The following is a 13,435-nucleotide window of genomic DNA, read 5'->3' as shown; positions in this document are numbered from 1 at the left end:
TATCCCATCCGAGGATTAGATATTTTCCTGGTGCTTTTGATCCAAGATCTTGAGTTTGAACTCGACATCTTGGAAAAAGCTCGATGATAACTGGCTTTGACTTGAGAGTAATGGCGAGGGAATCGGCGTTTGCGACTCTAAATTCCTGCTGGAACGGTAACCACATGTCTGTCGAAAGAACTTCAAGATTAAGAATTGAAGTATGAGCTCCAGTGTCTATGAATGCAATGACATAAACTGGTTCGTTGATCCTTTCAGGGTCGAAAATGGTGACCGGGACATGAGGAGTTTGAATCTCCTTTTGTGGACTACTGATCTTGTAACATTCATCTCTGTCGTCCGAATCTGAGCTATAGCTATCTTCAGAATTTGAGTATCCATAGATAACATTTCTGTTGTCACTATCATAGGATAGGATTGATTCAAGATCATGATGGTTGATATCAAGATCTGGAGCCAGACTTGAGATAGATTGGATCAAGTGTTGCGTCTTCTTTTTGCTCTTATTTGGACAGCTCTTTGCAAAATATCCTTCTTTTGGCAAAGGAAGCAGCGAGTAGATTTAGAAAATTCAATTTTCTTCCTGAAGAATTTCCTCTTCCAAAATCTTGAAAATTTCTTCTTTCAGAACTTGTCGGGAGATAATTTCTTGTATCTCCGAAAATAACGCTTCTTCGTAGTATCGCAACTGCATGAGTTTTTGGATTTGGGGCATTTGATCTGGTCTTGAACAAACTTTAGAGAGATCTTTCGTCTTATCCATGAACTCTGACCAGAATTCTTTCTGCTTGCATAACTTATCGAGAGCTTTGAGAACACATTGTTGAATTTGACCAAGAGTGGCATCTTTGATTTCCATCTTCTGATCTCGCATGTATGCTGCTGCCTGCTGGCTAAGATAAGGGTCTATCGAGGAGAGATAGACAAACTTAGGTTTGAATTGTTATTTCCATCAAGATGATGGAACCTTTTTGCCTGAGCTTCGAAATGCTTTGCAAAATCACGCTTCTTTAGCGAGCAACATTTAGCTGCAAAGAATTCTTCTCGAATTCTTTGGTCAAATGGTCTGTCTGACCGAGAAACTCTAGGTGCAATTCTCCCATGAAAAATGGAATTGATTCTTGTAGAACCATGAGCTGTCTGTATTCACCAAGTGAAATCCACCAATCTTTAAGAGCTCCTGAAAATCGAGCAGTAAACTCTCTTATAACGTCTGAAGTTGGTGCAGATAGAGCTTCTGATGTTAACCAAGCATGAAATTCATCAAGTCGATTATTCCACTTAGGATATGGAATATCATCTAAAGTAAAGACAAGAACTTTGGAAGCATATTGTTTCGTACTTGATGCTGGTCTAGATGATGGAGCTTACTGTTGAGGAGACATTTCCTCATCAGTGTCAACAACTTCTTCATATGGTTCATTATTTGAGATATCTCCTGCCATGAATTGATGTGGTAGACTAGAGCTGGATTCAACATCTGATTCAGTAGAAGAATCTTCTACACTTGAATCATGAATTTAGCTTATGTGAGGGATTATGGTTGGTTGTAGGGGGTAAACTGGTTGTTTGGGTAGGTCTGGTGCTTTTGGCTTGGTCTGATTTGCTAAATTGTTTAATAGGTTTGTCATTGAGAACTCTATCATACAAGGTCACTTTGTTTTTCGAGAGGTTTGGGAGGATTATTGTAAATAGGGTTGGCTTCTTGTGAATCTTGGCTAGAAGGGACGATGAAAGTTTTTTGGGTTGGTAATAGGAGGGTAGCGATTCTCTAGCTTGTTTCTGTAGTTTAGCTCTTTGTGCCTTGTATTGGGGGGAAACAGATTGAGTGATGTTGTTCCATACCTCGAAGTTAATGAAGGGTCTTTTGACAAGAATCCTAATTGAGAAGAAGTGTTGGATGGTCCTTGGGGACTCTAGTAATTTGAATACCATGGGACTGATTGCCTAAACAATGGGGTTTCGACACTTGTCCTCGGTTCTTGCTACTGCTTCATTTAATCAAGATTTCTCTGTGAGTCTCATAACCGATTCATCAAACTAACTGTTTCAGTTTCTTTGCTTCTAAAGCTACTAGTGTTCATGAGCATCTTTTGCGCCATAGAAAGCATTTCTACATGCAGACCATCTAGTTTTGCATGGATCTCATTGATCATCTATTGCACAGAATTAGCTTGAATTGACTGCTTAGCTGCCAAGTTGTCAACCTTTGTATTAATGCTTTTCAGCATACGATTTTGTGCGATGGCATTTTCTGTTTGCTAGTTCAAAACTTTCTCAGCTTGCTGGATTGGTTCTGGTCCTCTTGCTATAACCGTAGTAGCAATAACTTTCGGCGTATGCTCAACTTCATTCTTTTTGAAATCAGTTAGTGGAGGAAATCTTCTGGACTGAACATCATGACTTCGACCGATTGTTGAACCTGAACCGGCTGATACGACACTGATTGATGACAAGCTTTTGATAGCTTATGTCTATCGTCGAGAATTCTGAGAGCCTCTGTGTAACAGCTTAGAGGCTTTGATTTTTCTTTGGGGAGACGAGTTGCAGGCTTGCAACCGTAAGGTCTCCTTGTTGGGACTTTCTTTTCAGGACTTTCGTAATTGACTATGAACTCATAGCCACCTTCGTCTAGCGGACCGACTGATGGATCTCCTTCAAGATACCGTCGATACAACGGGTCTTTTTTGCTTTCGCTTCCTGATCCTTGTTTCCTCAGGCGTTTCGTTGTCGTCGAGACAATGGGAGCAGAAGCAGATGTCAAAATAATAGTGGTCGTCTTCATCTTTGAAAGGATAGACTGGCAGTCCATTCCATTGGAAGCGAATGGTTGAATTCTTCCAGCTCCGAATGGTCCTTCTGGTTCAAGGAGTTCTAAAGAGAACTGCGTGAATAGAGGCCTCCGAAAAGAGGACGATCTAGGTTTTTCGAACTTGATCTCCGTCGTGCCATCTTCGCGTGAAGAATAGCTTACTTCTGTCGTCTGTATTGGAGAGTGAATGGATTGGTACAGCTTTTCATAGCTGATCACCCATGATTCTGGTAATTTCTTAAGAAGTTCTTCTCTAGAGATTTATCGAGGAATATGAATAGAACTTGGAGCCTGGGAGGCTGATGACACTTCTAAGAAGAGTGCTTCGTCTGACGAGGGTAGGACAAGATCAAGGGCATGATCTTGTATTCTATAGACGATCTGGTGGTGCAGCGTTGTAACCACGCTCTTCTCTTGCATCGGTGATCCTACAATCTGTAGTTGCACTTTTTAAGGCTTTTAAAAGATTTGGATCTTTTAAGGAGACGTTGAAGTTCGGAAACAATGTAACAAACACTGTTCCTGCATTCAATGTCGTCTGAATAGTCCCAATACATGCCTGTTGGTATTGCTTTAGACGAGAGTCTAGTAGTGCAATCCTTACTGTAACTTGGAAACCTTTTCGTGCATGGAGGGTTAGACTAATACGAACCATTCTGAAATGAAGGTGTGAGTAACCATCTTGTTGCCACTGGCGCATCAATTCTGTTGGGATATTCAGGGATATGAACTGTTCTTCCTCAGTAGCTTGAACTTGACAAGATGAAAACTTACTGGACTGGACGTATTCTTTCACTTTATTTTTCGAAGAAGATTTTATAAGCTGGGTAACGCCTCGAACGGAAAAGAGGCTCGATCTTTTAGTAAAGATTTCATAAGGATTTACTAAGGGAAGTGTAGTTTCAGGGAAGTTGATCACCTAGAACATATTCTATTTCACACAGGGAATCTATCTTAGAAGAAGTAGAACTATTTTTCTTACGAATTGTAGATATAGCAAATTGGAATCGATTGTGAGAGCGTTGATGAGGATGTCATATTTCGAGAATATCCATTTCCAATTTCTCATATATAATCTTACATATAAGCAACTACACCGAGACGCCCGCATTTCGACCCCTCTCATTGGTCTAATGCGGGGCCCGTTGGTACCTTCTATCATCTGCGAAAACTGGGCCCTAACCATGCCTCGTAACCTGAACCTGGAGAAAACATTTTATTCGTAGAAAACTGTAAGCTATAATGCTTAGTAAGGTTTTATATTGAAAACACTTAATGAAACATTTAATAATAAACATTTGTATTCTAAAACATCATAAATTGTTTTGTCATTAGAACTCGTTGTAATACATCTTTATTCTTCATAAACATTTATAAAGAAAAATTCCTCGTAAAACGTTTATCGAACCCTTTTCGGTGGAAAAACTTTAGGATATCTATTATGGGGACCCACCGTAGTATTCCTTAATCTCGGCACCCGTCAACATGGGCGCAAATATAAACTCCAGCTAGATAAACTAGGGGAGCCATACCCTCTGATCAGATCGTAAACATGGGGCCGCGTAAGGACCAAGTACTCTCTTTGGATTGGTCGCCACAAAGTCGACCGAATCCCCTCGAATAAAACATTTACATTGGGTTCGCATTTATATACATTATGTATAAATAAAGCAAAACTTGCTTTTAAATTCGTCGTTAAGAAGCAAATAAAACTTTGCTTAAAGGATATTTGAAAGTTTCTCCAGATTTCAAAAGTATAATACTTATCTATGCCATATATTTAAATAAAACTTAAACAGCAAGATAATCGAAAACTATGGCATAGTAATATATATATTTCATAAAGCATCAACATATTCTTCGTAATGAAAATGAAAGTAACACTCGAGTCGTTCCTTCCGCGTACAGTAACGTCGCGATTTAATCACCTATCGAAATATCATTGATTAACCTCGTAAATACTAACGCTTTTTAAGAAAATTTACTTGAATTAATCCTACTCGTCATTTCGTCGCATACATTCCTATCTTTCAATTCAATTACTCTTCCATTATTTTTATTTATTAATTGATTTAAAGGTTATTTCCTTAGTTAAATTGCTTATTATATGTTACCTATAATAGAATAAATATCATAAAATTATATAATATTCCTACTGGTTGAAAATGATATTCCAAAATTATGAAATTATTTTCTACGTTAGAATATGGCTTAAAATAATTTTTGAAATACTTAGTTACTTTTAAATTATTTTCTTAAAACTAAATCAATTCAGAAATTAATAGAAATTAAATCTGGCTTCGGAAAATTATGAACTTTTGATATTCTGTAGAAACTAATATTTTTAGCTTACTGTAAAAATTCCATAATTTTTGGACAAGTAAAAATTATTTAATTTGCTTCGGAAATAAAACAGGTTCGGTTTTGGATAAAATTACCAGAATAAACCTTGTTTTAAAACTAACACATTGGTATTTTTGTAAATACTTTAAAAACAGAAGGTTAAAATTGACTTTAAACGTAGGTGCGGATGATTTAAAATCAAACCGTATCAATCAGATGGAATTCAAAACGAGTTGAACCGAAAATAAACCGAAAGAGCCGATTTTTATACCGTAAAAAGACAATTAAACCATTGACTTTCCATTTGACCGAAAGACTCACGTTGGTATTCTTGTAATTACGTTAAAATTGAAAGGTTACTCTAGTCTTTACCAAAAAAATCGATTTGGTTTGATTTACTATAAAAAGGGACTGGACCGGTCGGTCCAGTCATTTTCTTCTTCTCCTTCCTCCTTCTCTTCCCCGACTCACGCCGCTCTCCTCTCTGCTTCGACGTCGTTCGTGCCGTTCCGGCGACGTCGAAGCTCAACCCATATATAAAAAGGCTCCGCTCAACACAAGGAACACGATTCTATCAACAATTTCGTCCAATTCAAACAGGGTAAGTTTTATTTTGATTTTACACAATTAGGTTCTAAGTCAATTTTAGGGTTTTTGCCCGATTCTCATATATGTTAATCTACAATACTTTCTAAGCTTTCTGATGTAATTTTTAATTCAATTCGACGAGAAATTTGGCTTGAGTATTTACCTTGAATTTCCTGTTTGTTTTGCGAGGTCCGACTCCATTTTAAAAAAAGTTAACGGCGGCTAAAGGAAGCGTTTTCTCTTCTGGATGGCCTGGAATTCGGCCGGATTCGACTGAGTCGACTCGACCAGTCACTGAGTTGACTCGGTCGGTTGGCTCAGTGAGTTGACTCGATGGTAAAGAACGCAGATAAGTCTTTCATTCTCAATCTCTTCTCTCTGATTGAATACTTGATAGTTGTTGTTCGTGTCTTCTGCCTTCTATTTCTTAAACTGTGAAATTCAGTACTTAAGCATTAGTAAAACTTGCATGTTGGTTTGCTGTGAATTAGATGTAGTTTTGATGATTTTGAGTACTGCTTGCTGAGACTTGGTTTAGAACTATTTTCTGCCGAATTGAGTGTGCATGAGTACAAAGGTTTGGCTCTAATTGGACTGATTATTGTTGGCTGCTCTGCTGTGTATTTTCTGTACTGCTTGCTGTGTTGTTTAACTGTGTGTTTAGAATCAGTTTAGAATGTGAAAATGCTCTGATCTTGCAGCCATGAATGGAAAGAAAATTGTATGAGTATGTGTCATTTTTGGGCTGTCAGTGTTACTACACTTGGCTGGCATGCTGCAGCTAGTGATGACTCACATAATTAATGAATTTGGCTGTCTTAGATTATGGGAAAAAATTTTACATGCATAAGTGAGGTTTAAGGGCTGCCAGGACACTGCAATGTGTCTGGCAGGCAGCAGTAGTGGTGAGTCATGATTGATGTAGTTTTACTGCACTACAGGTGTGAATGATAGTGTTTACTGACTTGTTGTGTTTTGTGCAGGTAGAAAGTCAAAAAGGGCTGCAGTGGACAATACTTTGGTGGTTGGAATTGGCAGTTTTTGAGGCTACCATTGACAATGCTGGCCGGCTGCCTGGTTTCAAAACTGGCTGGCTTTTGCTTGGCTGCCAGCTGGTTGTTTATAAAACTTGTATTTTATTTAATTTTTTAATTTTTTTTGTAATATAAATAATGTGTGACATTAGACTAGTGTGTATAATATACAAATGTATTTTTAGTTTATATCTTTTGTGTACTGTTGCAAAAATACTTGCAAATATACTTCTATGTATAAATTAAAATTATTTGTACAATCTCTTTGTTTGAATTATTGTTCTAATGGAGCTTAGAAATTCATATTAAAATTGTAGCAATTTCCTCTTGTAAATTCTTCTTTAGCGTTTGAACTATTCATTCTAACGTATGTTAGTTAATAATTGCCGATTGATTTAATCAAATCTAGTCGTTAATCTAATGTCGAAACTCCTCGAAAGAAAATAAAACACGTGCGTCGAAAATGATTAAAATTATTAATTTACTAAAACCATCGACACGTCGACCTCGCTCACACGTTTATCAAAGCTCGATTTAACGAGTCGTTACATACACCTAGAGACATAATCACATAATAGTCAAGGCTCTGATACCAGTAGCGGACGCTTGCTTCGCTTAGATTGATATGACGACAAAAATATCCTTTCTTTTTTCGAAGAAATATATTCCTCTTAATCAATTATGTTAAACAATCATATCCATCTACTATTAAAAAAAGTCAGATGACATATTTTCCGTTAAACCATTTTTACGTGACAAATTGGTCATTTTACGTGGCATATTGGACCAATCATATCATGACCATGTCAGATGACATGTATAAAAATTTTCCATGTGTCACTAACAATGCCACCTCATTAAATATGGGGAAGGACGGTCCAATTCAAACTCAAACCATATCGATTCGTTCAGAGTTGAACCAAATCGATTCGGTCCGGTTCTAGGTCGAACCATGCTGCTTCAATTACTTACTGCTACATGTCATCTTACAATTTGTCCACATGTCACTTTCATTCATCCATGTCATCATAAGTGTCACATGTCAATATGTTTAAATTAATTTTTATTGTTAAGTGTTTTTAATAATTTTTAATTATTCAAAAATTAACTTTAGAATAATTAATAATTAAAAGATCAAATATTAAAACCCCTTCACGTTAAACATCTTATAGGATTGCACATTTCTTTCTATCAAAATTATTTAAAGCCTCCTCCTTCAATAATGTTACCTATTATCCCTATTAACTCAAAAAACGTAAAATATCTTGCTAATAATATTAAGATACCAAAAATATCCTTCTTATAATAATATAAAATTTTAAGACTTAGTTCTGGTTCGTAAAAATTTTGAAACCTACATGAACCAATGACATACGGTTCAAATCCGAATTAAGGCCGAATCGGTTCAAGACCGGTTCAGTATGTAAGGATAAATATTAAAACTCCTCAATTTAAACATATAAAAAAATATTTAAATAACAATTTAAATAAATAAAAATTTAAAATATTAAGTATAAATCTGAACCGGTCTTGAACCGATATTGAATCAGCCTTAAACCGAGATTTGAACTGGTTGTCACGGCTTAATGTAAGGTTCGAAATTTTTACGCATCATAATCGGTCTGGAACAATCTTAAAATCCATATTGAACCGGTCTGAAACTGCTTAAGAATTCGGTTTATGGCCGGGTCATTGAAAACATAACTCTGAACAGTCGATTTATGGTCGGATCATTGAAAACATATAAGATTTTATATTATTATAAGAAGGTATTTTGATATTTTAATATTATTAGCAAATATATTTTAAGTCATTTAGGTTAATGGGTATAATAATAGGTTATATTATTGAATGAGGGGATTTAAATAATTTTGATAGAAAGAGGAGTGTAATTCTATAATATCCTTAACTTGAGGGTTTTTTAATATTTTACCCCTAATTAAAAATTATGAAAAATTTAATTTTAATTATATTTTTTCAAAATTAATTTTAAAGTAACTATTTAAATTCAAAAAGATATTAATTATTTTTTCATAAATTTTAAAATAAACATGACTATTTTAAAATTTAATTAATTTATAATAAAATTTATAAACAATTCATTGTAAAAAGTTTAATTAATTTGTAGTAATGAAATTTTTAAATTTATAAATATTTATAAAATAATGAATTTAAAAAAAAATAATAAATTAAGTTAAAATAATTACTTCCTAAATCAGACTGAACTGGCATGGTTCGACCTAGGACCGGACTGAACCAACATGTTCCGACTCAAAATGGATTGAATTGGTCTGGTTCGATTCAAAATCGAACCGACTTTTCTTATATATGATAAGGTGGTATTGTTAATGACAATTGATACAGGACAAATTTTTTAAATGTCGTGTGACATTGTTATGATAGGATGTGTCTAGTGTACTGCATAAAATGATCATTAAAATGATTTAATGGAAAGACTTATCATATGACTTTTTTTAACAGTTAAGAAATAATATGATTGTTTTACGTAGTTGATTAAGGATATAATCATTTGATTGAAAAGAGAAGGGATATTTTCGTAATCATAACATGGCATAAAATACAAATTTTCCCTTAAACATTTATGACGTGGCCTGTGGGTAGCTCTCGCCTAATAGTTTCTTTCATTCATAGAAAAATCTAATTGAGGTTGATAGATAATGGTTTAATGCTTATCCCTCCCTCCAAAATTAATAGTCATAATTTTTATTTTTAACTCTTCATAATTAATTATTATATTTGATTATATTTATAATACTTTTTCTTTCGACTCTCTCAGTCAAAAATCAAATATATTATTATAATAATATTTTAATAATTAAAATAGTGAATGTATGAGTGTTTTTTTAAGGATTTTTTTTTATAATTATTATATTTTTTAATTCCAACAAAATTTCTAACTCATGACATTAAGTCGGAACGAAAGGATTAATGCCTACGGGTATTGTATTGTATGAAGGATATTTTATGTGGGGATGAAACCTAGCTTTTTCTTTTTTTTAATGAAACCTAGTTATTACGTAGCAGAAAATTATAAATTAATTTTTTTTAAAATTAAGTAAATATTTGACCGGAAAAGGAGGAGTAAACATTTGTAGTTGGACCGGAAACGGCGTTTCCGGTCCAACAAATTAATTAGGCGTAATTAAGGTTAAGTAAGACCGGTTTTGGGATTTCCGGTCAAAGCGTAAGATCGGGTTTCCCATTTCCGGTCTTACATTTTTTTTGTCCCCGAACTGCCACGTGTCAAGCCGTGATTGGACGAAAATGTCGGCCGTTTGACCGGTTTTGGGATACCCGGTCAACCGGTCTGACCGGTTACCCCAAAACCGGTCAAACAGCCGACATTTTCGTCCAATCACGGCTTGACACGTGGCAGTTGCGAAAAAAAAATTTGAAAACCGGGAGAATACTTATACCAGCCGGAAACACAATTTGAGTCCGTCTATCACAAAACTCTATAATTTCTCTCCGTCTTCCGTCTTCTCTCTAAAAAAATTCCGAAAATTTTGAAAAAATTATATGATATAGAAGAGGCAGTAAGGATCATCTTTCGTCAAAGGAGCATACCGATCGGAGGTCGTTTTACCGGTGAGTCAAGCTCGAGTCAAGAGTGAGTTGAGACCGAGTCAACCGAATTCCGGCGAGTTTGACCCGAAATCGACATCCTAAAGCTTCCTCTAACATCAACAAACACAAAGCAATCGAATTCGGTCTGAATTCTACAATCTCCGAAACTTTGAAGGTAAAATTAACCTCGAATTCATGTGATTTTAAGCTTAATTTTTACATAGAAATGATTGTGAGACGACGTAGATTAACATATATCTCAATTGGACAAAACCCCCAAATTTTCCGACGAACCCTAATCCTAATTTGATTTTCTAAATTAAACTAAAACGGAGACGAGTTAGGAAAATTAGAGGTTATATTCATGATCGTGAGGTCGAGAGGAGTTGATTGGTACCGGGATTGTGGCCGAAAACGGCCGGAATCGCCGGAACGGAGGTTGGGCAGTGAGACGGACGGCGTCGGGGAGAGAGAAGGTCGGGAGGTTGAAGATGAAGTTTGGACCGGAAACCGGATTCCCGGTTTTAATTAAAACCGGTAACGCCGAAACCGGTTTTAATTAAAATCGGGAATCCGGTTTCCGGTTTTAGGGGTTATACCGGTTTTAAAGAAACCGGGAACCGATTTCCGGTTTTAAGTAAATCCGGACCGGTTTTAATTAAATCCGGTCCGGATTTTAGTCAAACCGTGTTGTTTTAAGTCCTATTTTAAGCGAAACCGTGAACCGGAAATCCGGTTTTAAGTCAAAACATGTCGTTCTAAGTCCTATTTTAAGCCAAACCGGGAACCGGATTTCCGATTTTAATTAAAACCAGGAATCCAGTTCCGGTTTTAAGTCAAACCATGTCGTTTTTAGTGAAACCGACCGATTTTTGGCCAGACCGTGAACCGGATTTCCGATTTTAATTAAAACCGTGTACCGGAAATCCGGTTTTAAGTCAAACCGTGTGGTTTTAAGTCAAACCAATCTGTCCGAAGCGATTTTAAGCCAGACCGTGAACCGGATTTCCGATTTTAAGCCAGACCGTGAGCCGGATGTCCGGTTTTAAGTCAAACCGGACCGATTTCTCATTCTCACTTATTTAAACCAAAAAAAAAACTTCTGAGTTAAAATTTTCGGAAATAATTTAGATAAAATGTTTTGCAGTTCCTAGTTATTTATATATAAGATACGTGGATTAATTTTAGAGGACTAATTTTATTTTTTAATTTTTTTCAGATTATGGCGGCCAGATCTTCCTGGATTACGCAGGGACCTAGCGTGCCGGATGTACTGTGGTTTCAGCCGCATCACAGATCGCGTGACATTTATTCGTCACCGGAGGAGCACGACAGTCCGATGATCGTTAGGAGAGTGGACACTTTCTTCTGGGAGTGTATGCGTGACGACGCCTATCGCATACCAGAGGTCATGGCATATAAAGATATGATGGGCTTCAGATTGGTCTCGAAGATAGTATTCATGCCGTATGACCATCATCTTCTGACCGCACTCGCCGAACGATGGAGGCCCGAGACCCATACCTTCCATCTATCCATAGGCGAGGCCTCCATCACCCTGCAGGACGTGGAGGTGTTGCTAGGATTACGGGTCGACGGTGCGCCCGTCACCGGTACCGAGGCATATCCCGCCGATATCGACGGGTATCTCCAGACAATGTTGGGCTTCGTGCCGGCGAAGACTTCTAAGACCGGCATCAAACTCTCTAGCATTAAGGCCCACCTGGAGCGCCATCGCGACCACGTAGTTATTACATTGCAGGAGGCGCTGTAGAGGGCGCGATGCCACCTGGCATTCTTGCTTGCTGGATGCTTTTTCCCCGATCGTAGCCAGAACAAGATCGATCTGATGATACTTCGCCTCCTAGAGGACCCAGCTGCATGCGGTTGTTTGAGCTAGGGCAGCGCCGTGCTCTCCTACACGTATCGCGCACTATGCGATTCAACCCACTCCGAAGAGCAATATTCTAACATTTGCGGGCTACTCGTCCAGTCATGGGCATGGACGAGGATTACTAAGGTGCGGCCGAGGTTTCGTCGAGGACAGGAGGCGCCGGAAGACTCCCCACTTGCAGCACAGTAAGTTCGCGTCGATTTAAATTCATGAATTATTTGTTCCTGCGACCATACATTTTATGCCCGAATTACTAACTTCTAATTCACGCAGGAGGACGAGGTCTCTGTCTAGGATGAACATTACAAGCCACTCCCTCGTGGCGTACAGAGATCAGTTGTCTATGATGACTCCGTCCCAGGTATTTTTGAAACCTGTTCGAATGTTGTTTTTCAAAATATAAATTTATTTCTAACAATTATTTTCGTCATTTCGTCTCAGTTCCTGTGGACTCCCTACGCCGAACATATGCTCGGTCTACCGGCCGGATGCCGTTAAGGCGAGGACATTTGGATGTCGAGGACGTACCTCCACTATTTCTATGTTGTGGAGGGCCGCTATCCCGACAGAGTCATGCGGCAGTTCGGTCGCCTGCAACATGTGCCGGATGCCCCTCTAAATCAGACGGGGACTGAGAGGTTGCACCGGATGAGGAGGTCATGCCACGTTGTGGACTGGGAACGTGTTCATGAATACCACGTCCATCATTGGCACGATCGGGTCAACCATGTCGTTGAGGGTCCGCATACGACTAACCCAACCGTTGTGGAGGTATACGGAGGGTGGTACGTTGACAGGACCGTACAATTTGTTCAACAGCCTGGTCGTGACCCAGGAAGAGGTGGTTACCACGGCCACACGGATTCGGTGAATGCCTTGGTAAATAAGATTTATTATTGTTTATGTGTTATTTATTAATTCACTGTCTTTGTACTTTCATTCGTTCAAAGATCTTTTTAACTACTGCCCTATATTGATTCATTGTTCGTGATGTATTTGTTTGCAGAGCCACGGGTTGAGCCGACTGATGTATCAGGTAAACGATTATCGTGACGAGTACGGAAGAAACGAATATCACCCCAAAATATCACAGCAATTCGGTGTTATTTCGTCAGGGATACGGGATTTGATGGAGGCGACAGGTTTGCCCATACAGGAGGAGGCAGCGGTCGCGAG

The sequence above is a fragment of the Rutidosis leptorrhynchoides genome, unplaced genomic scaffold, assembly GCF_046630445.1.
Source record: "Rutidosis leptorrhynchoides isolate AG116_Rl617_1_P2 unplaced genomic scaffold, CSIRO_AGI_Rlap_v1 contig186, whole genome shotgun sequence".
In the NCBI taxonomy this organism is placed as follows: Eukaryota; Viridiplantae; Streptophyta; class Magnoliopsida; order Asterales; family Asteraceae; genus Rutidosis; species Rutidosis leptorrhynchoides.
This window is presented reverse-complemented; position numbering follows the sequence as displayed.